The sequence below is a fragment of the Lygodium microphyllum genome, chromosome 26 (assembly GCF_053477565.2).
Source record: "Lygodium microphyllum isolate KBCC chromosome 26, Lygodium_microphyllum_v1.1.10, whole genome shotgun sequence".
NCBI lineage: Eukaryota > Viridiplantae > Streptophyta > Polypodiopsida > Schizaeales > Lygodiaceae > Lygodium > Lygodium microphyllum.
Window position 1 is genome coordinate 33105202 of NC_141160.1, and position 20169 is coordinate 33125370.

General features: G+C 42.7%; 1 pseudogene; it reads left to right on the plus strand.

The window, feature by feature from the left end:
- Nucleotides 1–18394: 18394 nt before the first annotated feature.
- Nucleotides 18395–19279, plus strand: LOC148013120 (uncharacterized; annotated as a pseudogene).
- Nucleotides 19280–20169: the final 890 nt, after the last annotated feature.

Below are 20169 nucleotides of genomic sequence, written 5' to 3' on the forward strand. Positions count from 1 at the left end.
CCACTATTGATAGAGAATTCATGATACTTAGCCTATAGCTTTTGGTCCTGGTCCTTGATAGGGATCTCCCTTAGCATCTTTTGATAGGCTGGATCATGGCATGCTTCCTCTCTAGCTAGCTCAAATATTGGGTTGTTTGGCATGGACACCTTTGTGGCTAGGAATCTAGCTGTTGATGGATTTTGCAAGATTAATGAGTTAAGGAATGCCTTGCGATTGAGTGCATCGGCAACTACATTCTCCTTTCTAGATCGATGTTTTATTTCAAAATCATACTCCTCCAGCACTTCAATCCACCGACGTTGCCTCATGTTGAGCTCGTTCTGGGTAAAGATCCACTTGAGACTTTTATGATCAATCACTAGAGTAAACTTGTTACCCAACAGGTAGTGTCTCCAAAGCTTTAGAGCATGGAAGATAGCTATCAATTCTAGATCATGGGTAGCACAATTCTTCTCATTGCTCTTTAGTTTCCTTGAAGAGTATGCTACATGATGACCTTCCTGCATGAGCACACATCCTAAGGCAAGTGTGCTAGCATCAGTTACTATCTCGAACTCCTTACTGAGGTCTGTAAGTTTTAGGATAGGTGCTGATACCAAACTTTGCTTCAATCTATCAAAGCTGGTTTGTTCGGGAGTTGACCATGCAATAGAAGTAAACATCTATGCAATAGATGTTTGCTACAATCAAAGCATAATTTTTGATGAAGATCCTATACCATCCTGTCAATCCAAGAAAACTACGTATTTCTTTGACAGTTGTTGGTGTTGGCCATTCTAGCACATCTCTAACTTTGGATGGGTCCACTGAGATTCCTTCCGCTAATACAATGAATCCCAGATATTCAATCTAATGCTTGAAGAATGCACACTTCTTCATCTTAGCATACAGCTTGTGTGACCTCATTGTCTCAAGGACAATCCGAAGTTGGGGTTCATGATCTTCTTCCCGTTTGGAATAGACTAAATTGTCGTCGAAGAAGATGAGCACATAGTCATCAAGATATGGCCTAAAGATACCCTGCATTAACCTATTGAAGGTGGTAGGCGCATTCGTAAGCCCGAATGACATAACTAGAAACTCAAAGTGTCCATATCTTGTATTGAAGGCCATCTTTGGGATATCTTCAAGTGCCGCATCGTACTATGCGATAATGGAGTCACAAATCAATCTGTTTCAAGTTCTTTAAGCTGACGTTGTTAGACCTAGGGTTTCCTAGCTTCATTCTTGTAAGAATCTCAGGGACAAACTCTAGTTCCTTTTACGATTACAATTTACTGACCCTACATTCAAGGAATGTGGACAAATATTTAAGGTATAGACGTTTCTTGGAATTTAACTCATTCCCAACGAATGTTTCGCAGCCTAGGCATTTTTAAGTTTATATCAACTTGGTTAACTCTAGAAGGTAATTTCGAGATTACTTCCACATGATTTGTTATCTATGTGTCAATTGACTTTTCAATCCTAAACTTTATCGATTTGAGGTTAGGTTAATTCCAACTAATCTTCCCTTTTCTTTGCGAACAAAACTCATGCTAAATAAGCAACCTTTTACTTGCTAAGTTATGCAGCTAGCAACGATAATTTCATAGAGTTTATGCATCGTAAGAGTCCTTTCATGATTTGCACTTTCCATGATGATTCATTGTAAAAAGAATAGGGGTTAATAGTGTGAGATGCAGTTTTATACCTTTAGGCTTGACCGAAGTATACTACTTTAATGGGTAATAATCTAGCTCATAATTCATTTCAATGCATAAAGCTATTTGAAAAAAAGTACGTTTATACTTTATTTATTTTGCATGTTCCATTAGATGTATTAATGACTAAATTCCTTGGTCGTGAATAGCTAGGACAAAATATATCCTATTTCTAACAACTAACCTTGCATGATTAAATTACAACCATATAAAATAAAAATTTAAGAAGAAAAAGCCTGGGTTTGGGGTGAGATATCCACATGGCTACCAGGAGATGACCTTCCTGCAGCTGCACCTTGGACTTTTTTAGGAGGCATTGCAATTGTAGTTGTTCGGAGTGGAAGCAACTTTACAATTCTTCTTTGGAATTCACCATTGCTCCCTTGTACCGCCTGTCGATAGTAGTTTTTGGAAGGCTCCCTCCTTAGAAGTCGGGGAAATTTGAAAGGGTATTTCAGAGTCTTCTACGACTAAGACCCATTGAAGCCATGGAAAGGCTTAATCGCCTTTTAAAGACTCGTTCAAATGAGGAACGAAAAGGGATGGGAAAACACAAGGTGCGGGAGAGAACTCTAAGGGGATATAGTAACCGTAAAGGTTATAAGTAAGGTCGAAGGACCTTAGGTCAAACTTGGAGGGAAGGGGTTTCAATATGCTACAAGGGAAGGGCTAGGGAAGGTTTTAACACGGAGGAAAGAGGGGTGGTTCCAAGGAAAAGGGATTAACACGGGAGGTGTGGTTTCAGAATGCCCAAAGGAAGGGTTTAAGGGTTAATACATGGGGGGTGTGGTTCCAAGGAAAAGGGGGCTTAAGGAAAGGGCCTAAGTGACTTTTAAAAGCACGGGGGGGGGGGGGGGGGGAGGGGGAAGTAATAATAGGACCTCTAAGCCCACTCTTTATTGGGGAAAAAGGGGCTCATGATCCTTTAAACGCGAGGGGGGGGTGATCCCAAAAAAAAATAACATAAGAAGGGGCCTTGGGGGTTTTTAGGACATGGGGGTGAAAGGGGTTTCAAGTACAGGGTGAAATCCCCAAACCCACAGGAAAGGGGGCCTTAAGAGGATTAAAACCGGGGGGGGGGGGGAAGTAGTAGTAATAGGGTATAGGAAGGGGGGTGAAGGAGGCCCCCCCTTTGGAAGTTCTGACTTCCAGAAGATTACGTGGGGGGGGTGTGAGCCGTCAGTCGGCGGCAAGAAAAATGGAGGTGGTGCACGGATATAGGCAATGCGAAGCCCTCCCCTTCGTCCTTTCACGGCAGCTGTTGGCGTCGTCACGTCTTCTGGGCAGCTATTGATGACGTCACATCTTCTGGGTAGCGTCCCTATTTCGGCCGTCCTTTGCTGTCTCCCTTGAGTGGGGGTTTTATAGGGAGAGGGAAGGGAATCCTCCCTCTCCTCGTGTCACCATGCATAGCCATGAGGCCGAGAAAGCTCCACCGAGGAGCTTGCTGGCCTACTAATTCCCTCTCCGTCCTCCAGCAAGATCGACGTCGATGGTGAGAAAATTATCCCATAAATTTACAATATTTGACGTATTACATTCTCTCCCCCTTAGAAGAATCGAGATGTCCTCATCTCAAGATAAACTGGGGATATTGATGGTTGATTGTGCCTTCATTTATCCAAGTGGCATCCTCTTCAGGATAGTCTTTCCACTGGACGAGGCATTCTCTCAGGGTTCTGGATCTTAATTGTCTCTCCCTAACATCTAAGATCCTATGAGGCCTTAGTTCAAGGACTCCTTGATTAGGCATTACAACTTGTTGATCATCAAGTACATGGTTAGGATTAGGTACATATTTTTTCAATAGGCTGATATGGAATACATTGTGAACCTTTAGGTTCTTAGGAAGTTGCAATTTATAAGCATTAGGTCCTAGGCATTTGAGGATCTTGTATGGCCCACAATACCTTGGACTTAGCTTCTTGCAATCTCGTAAGGATAGAGAACTCTTTTTAGGGTGTATGCGAATGAAGACCATGTCTCCTTCTTCGAAGACTCTTTCTTGACGCTTCAAATCCACGTAGGCCTTCTGTCTATCCTTGGCCGCTTGGATGTCCTCTCTTATTGACTTTATTTGGTCATTCATCTCTTCCAACATCTGCCTTGAAGCTTCAACCCTTAGGGTTGGATCAAAAAATTTTAGGGGACTTCTGCAATCATGACCATATAATGCTTGAAAAGGGGTCATCTGAATGCTTGTTGGTAAGAAGCATTGTAGGCAAATTCAACCAAAGGCAAGTATTGAATCCACCTCTTCGGCTCACGACAACAGTATGCCCTAAGTATATCCTCGATGACTTGATTTACTCGCTCTGTTTGGCCATCCGTTTGGGGATGGTAAGCAGTGCCAAAACAGAGTTCCATCCCAATAGCTTCAAAGATAGCTCTCTAGAAGTGTGATGTGAAGAGAGAATCACGATCACTAATGATTCTTCTGGGTAAACAATGTAGCTTGAATATCTCCTTGATAAACAATCTTGCAATATCTGAGGCTTTATAGTTTGTCTTTAGTAGAATAAGGTGTGCAACCTTAGTAAGCATGTCAACCACAACCATGACGGAGTTGTATCCTCCCTGGACTTGGGGTAGGCCTATAACAAAATCCATACTGATGAATTCCCATTTTATTTGGGAATATCAAGCGATTGCAGTTTCCCTCACATCATGATGGCTTGATACGTTGGCAAGACAAACACTCGGTGACATATTTGAGAACGTCACCTTTGAGCCTCTCCCAATGGTAGCTCTTCCTAACTACATTAAGAGTCTTAGCATAGCCAGGATGTCCTGCGAAAGGAGAATCATGAGCTTCCCACAATATCTTCTGCTTAAGTGACTAGCTTGCTGGTATACACAGCCTTGTTCTATAGTAGACAACTCCACTATTAATGGAAAATTCCTGATACTTAGCCTTCAACTTTTGGTTCTGATCCTTGATAGAGATCTCCTTTAGCATTGTTTGGTAGGCCGAATCATGGCATGCTTCCTCTCTAGCTAACTCAAGTATAGGGTTGTTTGGCATAGATACTTTTATAGCTAGAGATCTGGCTGTTGATGGATTCTGCAAGATTAGGGAATTTAGGAATGCCTTGCGACTAAGTGCATCGGCAACTACATTCTCTTTCCCTGGTCAGTACTTGATTTCAAATTCATATTCCTCCAACACTTCAATCCACCGACGTTGCCTCATGTTGAGCTTGTTCTGGGTAAAGATCCATTTGAGACTCTTATGGTCAGTTACTAGAGTAAACTTGTTACCCAACAGGTAGTGTCTCCAAAGCTTTAGAGCATGGATGACAGCTAGCAATTCCAGATCATGCGTAGCATAATTCCTTTCATGACTCTTCAATTTCCTTGAAGAGTATGCTACTGGATGACCTTCCTTCATAAGTACACACCCCAAGGCAAGAATGCTAGCATCAGTTACTACCTCGAACTCCTTATTGAGGTCTAGAAGTTTTAGAATAGGTGCTGATACTAAACTTTTCTTCAATCAGTCGAAGCTATTTTGTTCAGGAGTTTACCATGCAATGGAAGTTTTCTTCTTCAGTAAGTCCATCAGAGGTGCTGCAATCAAAGCATAGTTTTTGATGAAGACCCTATACCATCCTGTCAATCCAAGAAAGCTACGTATCTCTTTGACAGATACTGGTATTGACCACTCAAGCACATCTCTGACCTTGGCTGGGTCCACCTCCTTCTACTACTATGAATCCCAGATATTCAATCTGGCGCTTGAAGAATGCACACTTCTTCATTTTAGCATACAGCTTATGTGACCTCATTGTCTCAAGGACAATCCGAAGTTGGGGTTCATGATCTTCTTCCTGTTTAGAATACACTAAAGTGTCATCGAAGAAGACAAGCACGAAATCATCAAGATATGGCCTAAAGATATCCTGCATTAACCTATTGAAGGTGGTAGGTGCATTCGTAAGCCCGAATGACATAACTAGGAATTCAAAGTGCCCATATCTTGTATTGAAGGCCATCTTTGGGATATCTTCTTCCGTGATCCTTATCTGATAGTAACCTGACCTGAGATCAATGTTGGAGAAGATCTTTGCACCTTGAAGACGATCAAGAAGCTCATCTATTCTAGGAATAGGATACTTGTTCTTGACCGTTGATTGATTCAATCCTCGGTAATCAATACATAGTCGGAGTGTCCCATCTTCCTTTTTCTGGAATAGTACTGGAGCTCCCCAGGGTGAGCTACTAGGATGGATGTAGCCCTGATCTAGCAGTTGCTTGAGTTGTTCCGTCAGCTCAATTGCTTCTGGTATGGATATTCTATAGGGTCTCTTTGCAATTGGTGCAACTCCTGGTACTAACCTAATTTCATGATCCACTTCTCTTTGAGGCAGAAGTTCAGTCAACTCTTTAGGAAATACGTCCGCGTATTCCTTTAGCCAAGAAGGCCCTTCATGAGACTCTTGCTTTTGATCTAATTTGTTGAGTTTGATCAAGTAAATAGGTAATCCTTTTCTGACTCCTTTTATGATCCGAGATACTTTGGCCAATTGGATTCTTGGCACTCCTGCCTCACCTTGAGTTGTGACTAATTCCCTTTCAGAGTTTCGAAAGGAAACTTGACCCTTTCCACAGTGAATGTGGGCGTCGTTAGGCTTAAGCCAATCCATTCCGAGTAGACACTCATGGATACCTAAATTCATGACTCTGAATTTGACCGAAGTTATCTTTCCTCCTAGGAAGAATTCCACCTTAACAGTTTTCCTGGTACAAGTACCCTCACGACCATTTGCCAATTCCACAAGCAGGGTAGGTGCTTCTACTGTGGCTATTCCTAATCTTTTTGCACATGCTGGTGAGATAAAGGAATGTCTACTGCCACAATCAATCAAGGTCTTGAAACCTTTACCTTGATAGTCCGACGGTGTCTGAATCACTGAGAATTGGCGATTTGGCCCTTTCTTGTGTAAGCAGCATGGACTGTCGCCCTTTCGAATTCTGCTTCCATGGTCGGATCTTCCTCTTCTTCTTCTTCGCACATTTGCCTATTGGCAATGCAGGTGGTTCTTCCTCTTCCTCATGTAGTGACTCCTTGACTATGGCCTGATCCTTGGAAAGGCGCTTGGCGATGTCCTCCACCAAGCTTGGGATATTGCCTCTTGAAGTGACCGAGTTCGTTACAGTGGAAACAACGGAGGCTTCGGCCATTACTTTGAGTAGGAACAAAGTTGTTGACATTATTCGTCCTTGCTTTCTTTCTTTGTCCCTAATTATGACCTTGAACTCTCTTCATTTGAGGTCTGAATGCTCCTCTGTTCGGGTCATTATAAGACCAAGTTTTGTTACCCCTTGGTCTAGCTTGCTCCTCCTGAATTATAGGTGCCGCTCGAATGAGTGTGTCCTGAAGATCTGATGGACGCATAGATTCGAGATGGGTATTGACTGGTGGATTTAATCCCACACAAAATTTAGACACCTGCTGTGTCATGTCCATGTGCGGTGCATACTTGAGAAGTGAGACAAATTTAGAGTAGTATGCATCAAGCATGAGCCCCAGCTATTTTAGCTCATAGAACTCATTCATTTTCCGCGTGCAATAAGTAGGTGGTAAATATCTTCCTTGCACAGCTTTCTTCAGCTTCTCCCAAGTAACGGATCCCTCTGTGATCCCTTGATCCCTGCACCATTGCTTCCACCAAAGCCTGGCTTCGCCGGTGAGCTTTAGCTTGGTGAGCATAGCCTGATTGGAAAGTGCAATACCGACTACTTCAAAGTAATCCTCCATGGATTCAATCCAAATTTCAGCATCAGCTTGGACGAATCTGCCTCTCCCATTAAACTCGGGTGGCTTAATCTACTTGAGAAGGAACTTCTTCTCCTGGATCACAGCAGTACTTGATGTAGGAGGCGAATTAGGAACCTGTACCTGGGGTTGTGCCTGAATAAAGATTTTCTTAGCGTTATTATATGATAATCATCGTTAATTTATATTACATCTTCAATTTCGCTATCATGTAACCAATGTAGCTACTTAACTTTTTATCAACTCTTATGCACAATCACACATTGATAAAAAAGAAGTCTTTATTTGTATTTATATGGCCATAGTCCTTTCGAATACAACATTTCATGCGATGATAAACCAGCTGTTACATTTAGTTTGGGGAGAACAACGTTTTATTACATTTATCTACAGGAACTGTATAATAGTAAGGTTTCGGGTCATGGATCTTCAGGAATCGGTAAGTCATTGGAAGTTCAGGATATCCTTTCCGTTGGAATCCATACTTCTCATGGCGGCCCAACACTTTAATTCTGTTGGCGGGGATTATACGGGTTACTTCCTCATATACATATGAGTTCATCTCAACCCTTCGACCTCGAATATGTAAAGTTGAGTTTACGTGAGCTTCCACAAAAATGAACAACTTCATGACTTTCAGATCTTCCAACCACTTGATCCTCTTTAGGTTGGTCTGTAGATAAGCAAACCGGTGGGCGGCTATATAGTAGATTCTTGAAGCACCAATCCATCTTCGTTCCATGTACAAAGGTGATGGATTATAGATCTGCTCCAGGATGTTCATCATCCTAATCCTTTGTCTATAAAGCGAAGAATGCATTGTAGATGACTCGAAATACCAAGAACTTGTTCCATGCTTCGTAATTCTACAAGACAGCATTGAAGGTAAGAAAATGTTTGGATAGCAACACTTGCTTTTCATCTTATTAAGATTTCATAAAAACAATTCTGTTGTTGATTGGCTCTAATACCAACTGTAACGTATCCACTAGTATCATTTAGGACACGTCTTAGCAGTCCATCGGAAAGGATGTCTAGAAAGCTCTGCCCGGAACTCCCATGGAATGTTATGGGGTTTGCGATCTAGGGCTTTCCATGTCTGCCACGTAGCGGAAGTATTCCGGCCGTTCCCACTTAGGATCGACCTGAATTAGGATTTTCCTGATTGGTCATTTCCTAACAGCAACTAGCGTCGGACCCAAGCGAACTACTTTACGTAGAAATGCCAGGTCCGAAGCAGATTCACGCTGCACTTGGTTCAAGAAGAATGGGAGACGAGAGGGATGCAAAGCTCAACCTCTTTGCCATAAGGCATAGTCCCATTCCGTTCCCCTTCTTTAATTAACCCGTTAGGCACTGGTTCCTTCACGTAATCCTATCACTTAACATAGAAAAACAATATCAGACAAGTTCTTTATTAACAGGTCATCATATTTATCTTTGAAATACGAGGAGTTCCGCCCGTAGGCTTATCCACAATCCGCCCGAAGGCTATCCAGCAATCCACAAGGATCATTATTCCAAGTTTTCGCCCATAGACTAGTATGCGACCCTCGAGATCCAATCCCGAGTCACGTTAGCCTTTTGTGTAGGACCCGGAATGCAAGGGATTTACCGCCAGAGCCCCCCTGGCACCCAAGCGTCCTCCTGCTCCAAGTAGTGCTCAATGGAGAGACCTCTCGCGGTGGGTTCGGTTCACGTTCCCGATGCGGTCAACAACCCCCTTGGTTAGGGTCAGGCAGGCAGTTGAGGGTAACTGAAGCTGCCTCTCCCTTCAGGCCTTCAACCTGAAGTATAGATATTCATTTATCTTTTAATTCATTGGTCAAACAAGTCAAACAATGCTCTAAAATTTGTAGTAAGATCGTTTTTTATTAGCAAACTGTTAAGGAATGAATCCTTCCTTTCGAATGCATCCAGCATTTGATCCGGGATGACTTGCAACTTGGCAAGACCCCCTATATCCTATTAACCCAACTTGGTCAAACCTTAAGGTTCATTGGGTACTCTAGTTTTCTGGTCTTTAATCTTCAATTAATCTTCCTTACTCAAGAAGGATATCAAAGTATACATCCTCTTGCAAGATAACTTGCATAAGGATCCGCCATCCTCGTTGTGAGAATTTGGCATTCCTTATTGTGATCCAATCACAAGACCATATGACTCTGTACTTGCTGTGCAAGCGCCGCATCGTACTATGCAATAATGGAGTCATGAATCAATCTGTTTCAGGTTCTTTAAGCTGACGTCGTTAGACCTAGGGTTTGTTGAGATGACAAGCTCAACACATGCGAACATTGATGATGGACCGCCTGGTTAGATGGGTCCACACGTCTACACTTAGCACGTCGGTGGTCATTATGACTCTCATATGGCCACTGACTCATTACTTATTATATTCAGGTTGTTACACCTATTTACAGCTGGCATAGTTATAGCGCCAGTCGACTAGTGTAGTCGGTTATGCATTGTTTGACTTAGTAGGCTACTTTCCTTTATGTTGTATCTTATCTATACTTTGTGTACATTGTAAAGTGAGTGGAAGAAGAAGAAGAAATCAGCAAGAAAACGTTTTGGCCTCCATCTCTCTTCTTGTCTCTTGAGTGAGCTTCTCCTTATGCATTCTGTGTGTGTTCGGTGCATCATCTCGAGCAAGTTCCCCCACCATGCGATTCTTGACATGGTATCAGAGTCGTACCACTGAGAGAGGCTGATTTCAAAGGCTGAAGCAAAGGAGAAGAAGTAAGGTTCGAGCAAGCAAGCCAAGGGTAAGAAGCTCTCCCATCCTTCCACTCTCTCTCTTGGATAGTGGCTGTGGAGGCACAGGAAGCAGGGCAGAGCAAAAATCTCAGATTGCAGTGAGATTTGGTGTGCGCGAAGAGTGCTGTATATTTTGGGCATCTGAGGCCATTTCAGGGCTCGTTTTAGAGCCGCAAGGTTGCGGACAACAGTTTGAGGGTACGCTGTGACTTCGACTGTATTGACCGAAAGTGGGTGCGCAGGTTACAGATTTCAGATCTGTAAGTTCAGGTGTTTACCAGTGAGTAAACACAAAGTTTATCTGCAAACAGGTTGCAGATTGCATGTATTGTTGAGCAGACAGTGAAAAAGGCTGTCTGGTGTATTGCTGTGCACTACAGGTCAAGGGTTGCAAAAGATTTACTTGCTGTTGGTATTAATTTTGTGATAATGGCAGAGAACAGTGGAAGCCCCATCATTGAGAAGCTCGACAAGAACAACTACCCTTCATGGAAGTTTCGTGTCACGAATTTCCTTATTGGAAAAGGCCTCTACGAGTTTGTTTCAGGTGAAGAAAAGGAGCCGGAGGTGAGTGATCCTCCAACGGCAGAAGAGGCAAAGGCACGGAAGGAATGGAATGCAAAAGATAAAAAGGTCATGTATTGGTTGTCTGCAGTAATTGACAATAATATGCTGGGACACATTAGAAATGCAAAGAATTCATATGCAGCTTGGACCATACTTGAAAGTATGTTTTCTGTAAATACAAAGGCACGAAAGATTCAACTCAAGCAAGAGTTGAATACCTTGAAGAAAGGGAAGATGTCTATCAATGAGTATGCACTGAAGGTAAGAAGCATTGCAGATGCATTGGCAGCGATTGATGCAATGCCTGATGATGATGATTTGGTGTCGTCTACCTTTGGTGGACTTAACAATGAAAAGGCTTGGAAGTCTTTTGTAACTTTTGTATATGTTAGAAAGCCATTTCCAGATTTCGATGAGTTGGTATCCCTTATGATCACTGAAGAGATCAACTTGCAGAGTGAGACATCTGAAAGAAGTGGTGAACAGGTCCTAGCTTTCTACTCTAGTTCAGGAAGGGGACGTGGCAGGTTCTCTTCAAGAGGCCGTGGTATAGGACGTGGTAGTGACAACCAGCAAAACAAATTGAATCAAAAATTTGGCGATATGCAGGTTTCAAGAGGTCATGGTAACTTTAGAGGCAGGGGGAGCTTTAGAGGAAGAGGTGGATGGTAGAACAGAGGCTCTAACAACTCTGGTATTGTGTGTCACTACTGTGGCAAAACAGGTCATATTACAGCCCAATGTTATACTAAGAAAGATGATATTCGCAGTGGTAAGTTGCAACAAGGAAACTATGCATCGTCTTCATGACAGAATGAAGACAAAAATGAACGTCTGTTTGTTATGCAGCATATATTGAATGCTGTTACAGGAAAGGGAACGCATGAAAATGTTTGGTATGTTGATTTAGGCACATCCAATCATATGACCAGCCATACAGAATGGTTTGGAGAGATGCAGGATTTGCAAAATGCAGGTTATGTGCAGACAGGTGATGATTCATGCCACCCAATTTCACACATTGGAAAAGTTCCCTTGTCCTTGCATGATGGTAAGACAAAGAGTCTTTCAGATGTATTACATATGCCATCTATTACAAAGAACTTGGTGTCAGTTGGTCAAATGGTAGGGCAAGGGCTGCAAGTCAGATCTAATGCAAAGGGCTGCTTTGTAGAAGACTTCAATGACAAGTGCAGGTTGGTAGCAAAGGGAAGTAGAGTTGGACGTATGTTTACTCTGGATGCTGGAATTCCTACTATGAATGCTGCTATGTATGCTAAAGGAAAAGGTGTTGTTGCAGATATTGAAATTTGGCACAAACGCATTGGACATGCAAATGTACAAAGGCTGAAATTAATGCAGTCCAAAGGGTTGGTTACAGGTTTGCCTACATTTAGAGTTGTAAAATTTCATAAGGTATGCGAAGCATGTCAGTTTGGTAAGTAGGTAAGACAACCCTTTTCACATGATAGAGATGTAAGTAGAAATATCCTTGATGCTGTGCATACGGACATTTGGGGGCCTACACAAAATGTATCTCTTGGAGGCAGTTCATACTTTGTCACATTCATTGATGATTGTTCTAGAAAGTTGTGGGCATATTTTATGAAGGAAAAGAGTGAAGCATTTGAGCACTTTAGAACTTTCAAGGCTGTAGTTGAAAGAGAAACAGGCCTAAAAGTAAAGTGCTTGATGTCAGATGGAGGGGGAGAGTACCTCTCAAATGAGTTCAGTGATTTTCTAAGGTCTCATGGGATAAAGACACAGTTCACATGCAGATATACCCCATAGCAAAATGGGGTTGCAGAAAGGAAAAACAGGCATATTGCAGAAGTTGCACGCGCCTTGATGGCTGAAAAAAATATGCCTAAGCATTTTTGGTCTGAGGCTGTTCATACTGCTATTTATATTATGAACAGAACTCCCACAGCTGCAGTTCATGGTATGACCCTCGAAGAATGTTTTACAGGTAAGAAGCCTGATGTTTCACACTTGAAAGTATTTGGTTGCATTGCGTATGTTCATGTGCCAGATGAGTTGCGGAAGAAACTGGATCCAAAGGCTGAAAAGTGTGTCTTTATTGGATACTCTTTAGAGCAAAAAGGGTATCAATGTTATAACCATGTCACATGTAAGTTCAGAGTGAGCAGGGATGTCATCTTTGATTAAATGAGTAGTTGGTATGCATCTAGTGGTGATGCATTGGATGATGATGATGATCATGACACTCATGTGCAGGCTGAAAAGCAAGAATCACAAACTCTTAGTGGACCAGAGACATCATCTGGTAGTCCTTGGTTTGGGAGACTAAGGTGTACCTCTACATCTTCAGGTGCATCTAGTAGCACTACAGGTAAAGACAAAGGAAAGAATAAAGTGTCAGAAGGCATTGATGCAGTTCTTGATGGAGACTCTAGTGGCTCAGAGAGCTTGGATGATGAGCTTGGCATTCCTTTCAGTGAGGACTCCAGGTGTGCAGAGAGCACGCGCTAATGCAAAGACTCCATTGAGTGATCCAGTGGTACGCAGGTCTAGCAGGGTGAGATACCCTGTTAAAAGATTTGGTTTTGAAGGTTATGCAGCTCACCATTATGCTTATATGGTGAAACTAGTTGAGGATGTTGAGCCCACATGTTTTGAGGAGGCTATTGGTCATGCTCATTGGGATGCGGCAATGGATGAGAAGATGGCTGCATTAGAGGCCAATAAGACTTGGGATCTAGTATCATTTTCGAAGGGCAAAAAAGCCATTGGATGTAAGTGGGTTTATAAGATTAAGCACAATGCAGATGGTTCTATTAGTAGGTACAAAGCTAGGCTGGTTGCAAAAGGCTATGCCTAGACATATGGCATAGATTATGATGAAACCTTCAGTCCAGTTGCTAGGATGGCAACTGTCAGATATGTGATTGCTTTGGCAGCAGCCAAAGGTTGGAGGTTGCAGCAAATGGATATGAGAAATGCCTTCTTGCATGGTGATTTGCAAGAAGAAGTGTATATGGATCAACCAGCAGGTTATGAAGATTTAGAGCATCGCACGTATATGTGCAGGTTGAAGAAGGCACTCTATGGGCTCAAGCAAGCACCTAGAGCATGGTCTGACAAGATCAGAGAGTATCTTGTCAATATTGGCTTTTATGTTTCTGATGCTGATCACTCACTTTATGTGAGAAAGGGAGATGCAGGTTTGGTCATCATAGTCATCTATGTGGATGACTTGATTATTAGAGGTGATAGTGATAGTGGGATTGCTTAAGTCAAGGGCAATTTGAAGAAGATGTTTGAGATGAAGGATTTAGGTGAGCTAAGGTACTTCCTTGGCATTGAGGTGATCAGATGTGATGATGGTATATGGCTGTCCCAAAGACAGTATGGCTTGGATATGTTGTCCAAGTATGGTATGACAGCATGCAAACCACTTTCAGTCCCGTTGGAGCAGAATGTAAAGTTGAGTGCTGATGTTGAGGATGAGATAGAAGACTCTACTATGTTCAGGAGGGTAGTGGGGAGTTTGATCTACATGACCATTACAAGGCCAAACTTGAGCTACACTATTGGTCTTGTGAGTCAGTTTCTATGAAGTAGGTACAGAGGTACAGGTATTTGGATTCACAGATGTAGATTGGGCTGGTAGTATGTCTGATAGAAGATCTACCAGCGGATACATGTTCTCTCTTGGTAGTGCAGCAGTTACTTGGAGCATCAAAAAGAAATGTATAGTTGCTTTGTCGAGTACAGAGGCTGAGTATAGAGGTGCTGCTGTTGCAGCATGTGAGCTAGTATGGCTGCAAAAGTTATTGGTTGATTTGGATGTGCATGTGGAAGGTGCAGTTGTCATTTATTGTGACAACATGAGCAGTATACAGTTGGCTAGGAACCATGTGTTCCATGCCAGGACAAAACATATTGAGGTACACTACCACTTTGTGAGAGAGAAGGTACTAGCAAGTAAGATTGACTTGGTGTATGTCAGCACACAGGATCAGATAGCTGACATTTTCACGAAGGCATTGGGTACAGAGAAGCTTCAAAAGTTTTGAAGCTTACTTGGAGTTGCATAGATGTAGTTGAGCTTGAGGGGGAGTGTTGAGATGACAAGCTCAACACATGCGAACATTTATGATGGACCACCTGGTTAGATGGGTCCACACGTCTACACTTAGCATGTCGGTGGTCATTATGACTCTCACATGGCCACTGACTCATTACTTATTATATTCAGGTTGTTACACCTATTTACAGCTGGCATAGTTATAGCGCCAGTCGACTAGTATAGTCGGTTATGTATTGTTTGACTTAGTAGGCCACTTTCCTTTATGTTGTATCTTATCTATACTTTTTGTACATTGTAAAGTGAGTGGAAGAAGAAGAAGAAATCAGCAAGAAAACATTTTGGTCTCCATCTCTCTTCTTGTCTCTTGAGTGAGCTTCTCCTTGTGCATTTTGTGTGTGTTCGGCGCATCATCTCGAGCAAGTTCCCCCACCACGCGATTCTTGACAGGGTTTCCTAGCTTCATTCTTGTAAGAATCTCAGGGACAAACCCTAGTTCCTTTTACGATTACAATTTATTGACCCTACATTCAGGGAATGTGGACAAGTATTTAAGGTATAGACGTTTCTTGGAATTTAACTCATTCCCAACGAATATTTTGCAGCCTAGGCATTTTTAAGTTTATATCAACTTGGTTAACTCTAGAAGGTAATTTTGAGATTACTTCCACATGATTTGTTATCTATGTGTCAATTGACTTTTCAATCCTAAACCTTATCGCTTTGAGGTTAGGTTAATTCCAACTAATCTTCCCTTTTCTTTGCGAAAAAAACTCATGCTAAATAAGCAACCTTTTTCTTGCTAAGTTATGCAGTTAGCAACGATAATTTCATAGAGTTTATGCATTGTAAGAGTCCTTTCATGATTTGCACTTTCCATGATGATTCATTGTAAAAAGAATAGGGGTTAATAGTGCGAGATGCAGTTTTATACCTTTAGGCTTAACCGAAGTATACTACTTTAATGGGTAATAATCTAGCTCATAATTCATTTCAATGCATAAATCTATTTGAAAAAAAGTACGTTTATACTTTATTTATTTTGCACGTTCCATTAGATGTATTAATGACTAAATTCCTTCGTCATGAATAGCTAGGACAAAATATATCCTATTTCTAACAACTAACCTTGCATGATTAAATTACAACGATATAAAATAAAAATTTAAGAAGGAAAAACCTGGGTTTGGGTTGAGATATCCACATGGATACCGGGAGATGACCCTCCCGTAGCTGCGCCTTGGACTTTCTTAGGAGGCATCACAATTGTAGTTCTTCGGATGTGGAAGCAGCTTTACAATTCTTCTTTGGAATTCACCGTTTCTCCTTTGCACCGCTCGTCGATAGTAGTTTTTGGAAGGCTCCCTCCTTGGAAGTCGGGGAAATTCGAAAGGGTGTTTCAGAGTCTTCTACGACTAAGACCCATTGAAGCCATGGAAAGGCTTAATGGCCTTTTAATGACTCATTCAAATGAGGAACGGAAAGGGATGGAAAAACACAAGGTGCGGGAGAGAACTCGAAGGGGATATGGTAACCGTAAAGGTTATAAGTAAGGTTGAAGGACCTTAGGTCAAACTTGGAGGGAAGAGGTTTCAATACGCCACAAGGGAAGGGCTAGGGAAGGTTTTAACACGGAGGAAAGAGGGGTGGTTCCAAGGAAAAGGGATAGGGGTTTTAAGGGATTAACACGCGAGGTGTGGTTTCAGAATGCCCAAAGGAAGGGTTTAAGGGTTAATACACGGGGGGTGTGGTTCCAAGGAAAAGGGGGCTTAAGGAAAGGGCCTAAGTGACTTTTAAAAGCACGCGGGGGGGGGGAGGGGGGGGGAGGAGTAATAATATGACCTCTAAGCCGACTCTTTATTGGGGAAAAAGGGGCTCATGATCCTTTAAACGCAAGGGGGGGGTGATCCCAAAAAAAAAACATAAGAAGGGGCCTTGGGGGTTTTTAGGACATGGGGGTAAAAGGGGTTTTGGGAAGCCACAATTAAGGGGTGAAAGGTATTTCAAGTACGGGGTGAAATCCCCAAACCCACAGGAAGGGGGGCCTTAATAGGATTAAAACCGAAGGGGGAGGGGGGGGGAAGTAGTAGTAATAGGATATAGGAAGGGGGGTTAAGGAGGCCCCCCCTTTGGAAGTTTTGACTTCCAAAAGATTACGTGGGGGGGGTGTGAGCCGTCAGTTGGTGGCAAGAAAAATGGAGGCGGCGCACGGATATGGGCAATGCTAAGCCCTCCCCTTCGTCCTTTCACGGCAGCTGTTGGCGTCGTTTGGCAGCGCCTTCTTCTGGCCCTCGTACCTTCGACCTTCCTTCACGGCAGCGGCGAATGACGTCACGTCTTCTGGGCAGCGTCCCTATTTCGACCGTCCTTTGCTGTCTCCCTTGAGTGGGGGTCTTTATAGGGAGAGGGAAGGGAATCCTCCCTCTCCTCGTGTCGCCATGCATGGCCATGAGGCCGAGCAAGCTCCAAGGAGGAGCTTGCTGGCCTACTAATTCCCTCTCCGTCCTCTAGCAAGATCGACACTGACGGTGAGAAAATTCTCCCATAAATTTACAATATTTGACGTTGTCATATTGCTGCGCATTCGAGGTGTGAAATCCACCCAGATATTGTGTGTGTGACATTTGTTACTTTGTACATACTTAGTTGTTATGTTTGCACTTTTGTTCTGCATGGGCAGTATAGTGAAGAGGGTTTGGAGCAAGAGAAACTTATCTGTAATGCTCTAGTTGGCATGTCTTGCCAAGTGGTCAATCAACCTAGACGAGGAGGTTTTGATCAATAGCTCACAGGAGCTTTGGGAGATGTGGCTGAGACTAGCACAGACTCTGAGATTGGTTATGTATATGGTGCTTTGATATTCGTAGGTGTGGTTGGTGAAGTTCTTTGTGAAGCTCAATATTTTTAGAATGTCATGCATGTTAGCTTCTGCATGAGATCTTCTATGATTGTTGTTGTATTCCGTAAAACATGGTGGTTGAATCATGAAGGAAAGAATTTTAGGCTTCAATTTGTGAAAGGTGTTGAATGCATCTTGGTACATGCCAAAGGAGAAAAGGGATCTTTTCAAGAATACAAGGTTTCTGATATTCCAGGTGCTCTCTTCTTTGATGTTGATGGAGTGGTAGATCCCATCTTCAATTTGCCCACATGTTACCATCACAGTCAGTTTTTTCTGCTGCTATATCTTCTCTAGGCATCTGCAATAGTGGTACCTTGGTTGTATATGATGGGGCAGGAATAGAGGAGCTGAAAGAAAAAGCAAGGTCTATTTTTGAAATGAGGGCTTTTTGGAGGAAAGCAAGAATGGAAGATGATGAGAGAAAGAAAGGGGCCATTTTTCTGGTTCGAAAGGGAGGAAGAAACGAAAGAAGTTGAGAAAGAGGTGCGCAGAACGGGGCAAAGGCTGGTGCCAATCAGAGTTCCCTACTTCAAGGTTGTTTGACAGGCTGGACAAAAGAGAGGTTGTTCCTTGGAATGCATTAATTGTGGGATGATCATAGATCTCTGGCCTCCTCTCAGCGCAAGGAGATGCCTGTGCTTGATGCCAAAAATCCATTCGATGACGATGAGGATGATAACTTCGGGTTTGCTGCTAGAAATCCTAGACATGGAGCATCAGCGAAGAAGGAGAGAGGAGAAGAGCATGGTGCACGTGCTAAAAGTACCAGACACCAATTGAAGGAACGTGTTTCTGCAACCAGAGATGCGGTGTTGAAGACTGCACGGAAAATCAAAGATGCACGAGCGAACCAGGCATCCAAGGTGATCAAAGGTGGTATGAACCAGGTTCAGCGGATCAAGGAAAATAGCCACAACGCATTCAAGGTCAATGATCACAGTAATGGGAATCGCAATTTGAAGCCAAGTGGTGGCAGTGGGAATTTAACAGAGAACAAGGCATGGCTTCAAGGATGAGATGAACTGCTCAGTAGCGAGAGTGCCATGAAGGCCTCCAATGCTCGGACCAGATATGATGATAGTCAGTTTCGAACTCAGGACCTTAAGTATAGGAGCACTGAGGAACTTGAAGGTTAGGCATTACAGAAGTCAGAGGAGACCAGCAATAAGCTTCAGAACTGTCTGAGAGTGGCTGAAGACATTAGAGGGGATGCTACCAAAACTCTTATGACCCTTCATGAGCAGGGAGAGCAAATAAGGAGGACTCATGAAGTGGCCGTAGACATTGATCAGAATCTCACCACTGGAGACAAGCTATTGAGAAGCCTGGGAGGCATGTTTTCCAGGACATGGAAGCCTAAGAAGAGTCGTCCAGTGATGGGACCAGCTGTCGGACGGAGTGATTCATTCAAGCGGAGAGGTCATCATCTTAAAGAACGAGGAGCCCTTGGACTGAACAGAAGCAACTCCAAGGGACGCAATACTCATGCTTCCAAAAATACTCAGGCTTGTTAGGAAAGCTAGAGACACCCTTTCTTCTTCCAGATAGTACAAAGACTTAGAAGCAGCCTATGATCTTGACACCATATGGGTATCGAAAAGTGGCTGATCGATGAATCATTTATGAAATTATCAGGAGCTCAAAGTCTTTCTACAGATGCTTAAGTTGAAGAAGAGAATCATCACTTTAAATTTGTGATGCTTCCCTATAATGTACGCTTGTAAGAAGCTGTCACTTCCCTGACACAATTTGTCAGATAAAAACAACTTCCATTAGTGCATGTTGTACACCAGCTTGGTCTTTCAGTGTGATGAGATCTATTGCTTTAAATCAGAATAATTGTTTTTGAACCATAGTCGCTGCCATGTTGGTGATCTATGCCCAGAGGCTATTCGGATTACTTCTTCTTGAACCTTGTATTTGTTATTGGCAGAAATAAAACAGAGTCTTGGCATCATTTTCTCATCTTGCTTATTCACTTGATTGATCTTCTATCCTGAAATTAGTCAAGGTCTTCTGTAGACACGACTTTGCTTTCGCAAATCCTTGGACATCTTTGGTGAACCCGACGTGAAAGCGTCGCAGAAATTTTAGGATGGGGGATACTTCAGCATCATTTTCAGCCCCTTTTACAATTCCAGCTGCGTCCTCTACTTCAGCTCCATCAATGACTGCTGCATCAAGTACTTCAACAGATGATCTAAAGCAGATTTTGCAGAATATGTCCATGTATATGCAGCTTCAAAATCAACAGACACAATTGTATATGCAGCAGGAACAACAATTGCATTAACAGCAGTTGTCTCAGCAAAGGCAACTATATTCGGAGCAAGAGAATGCAATCAGCGCGACTAAGGCGATTGAAGCAGTTGAGAATGAGAAGAAGCTATTTGATGGCCGTAAT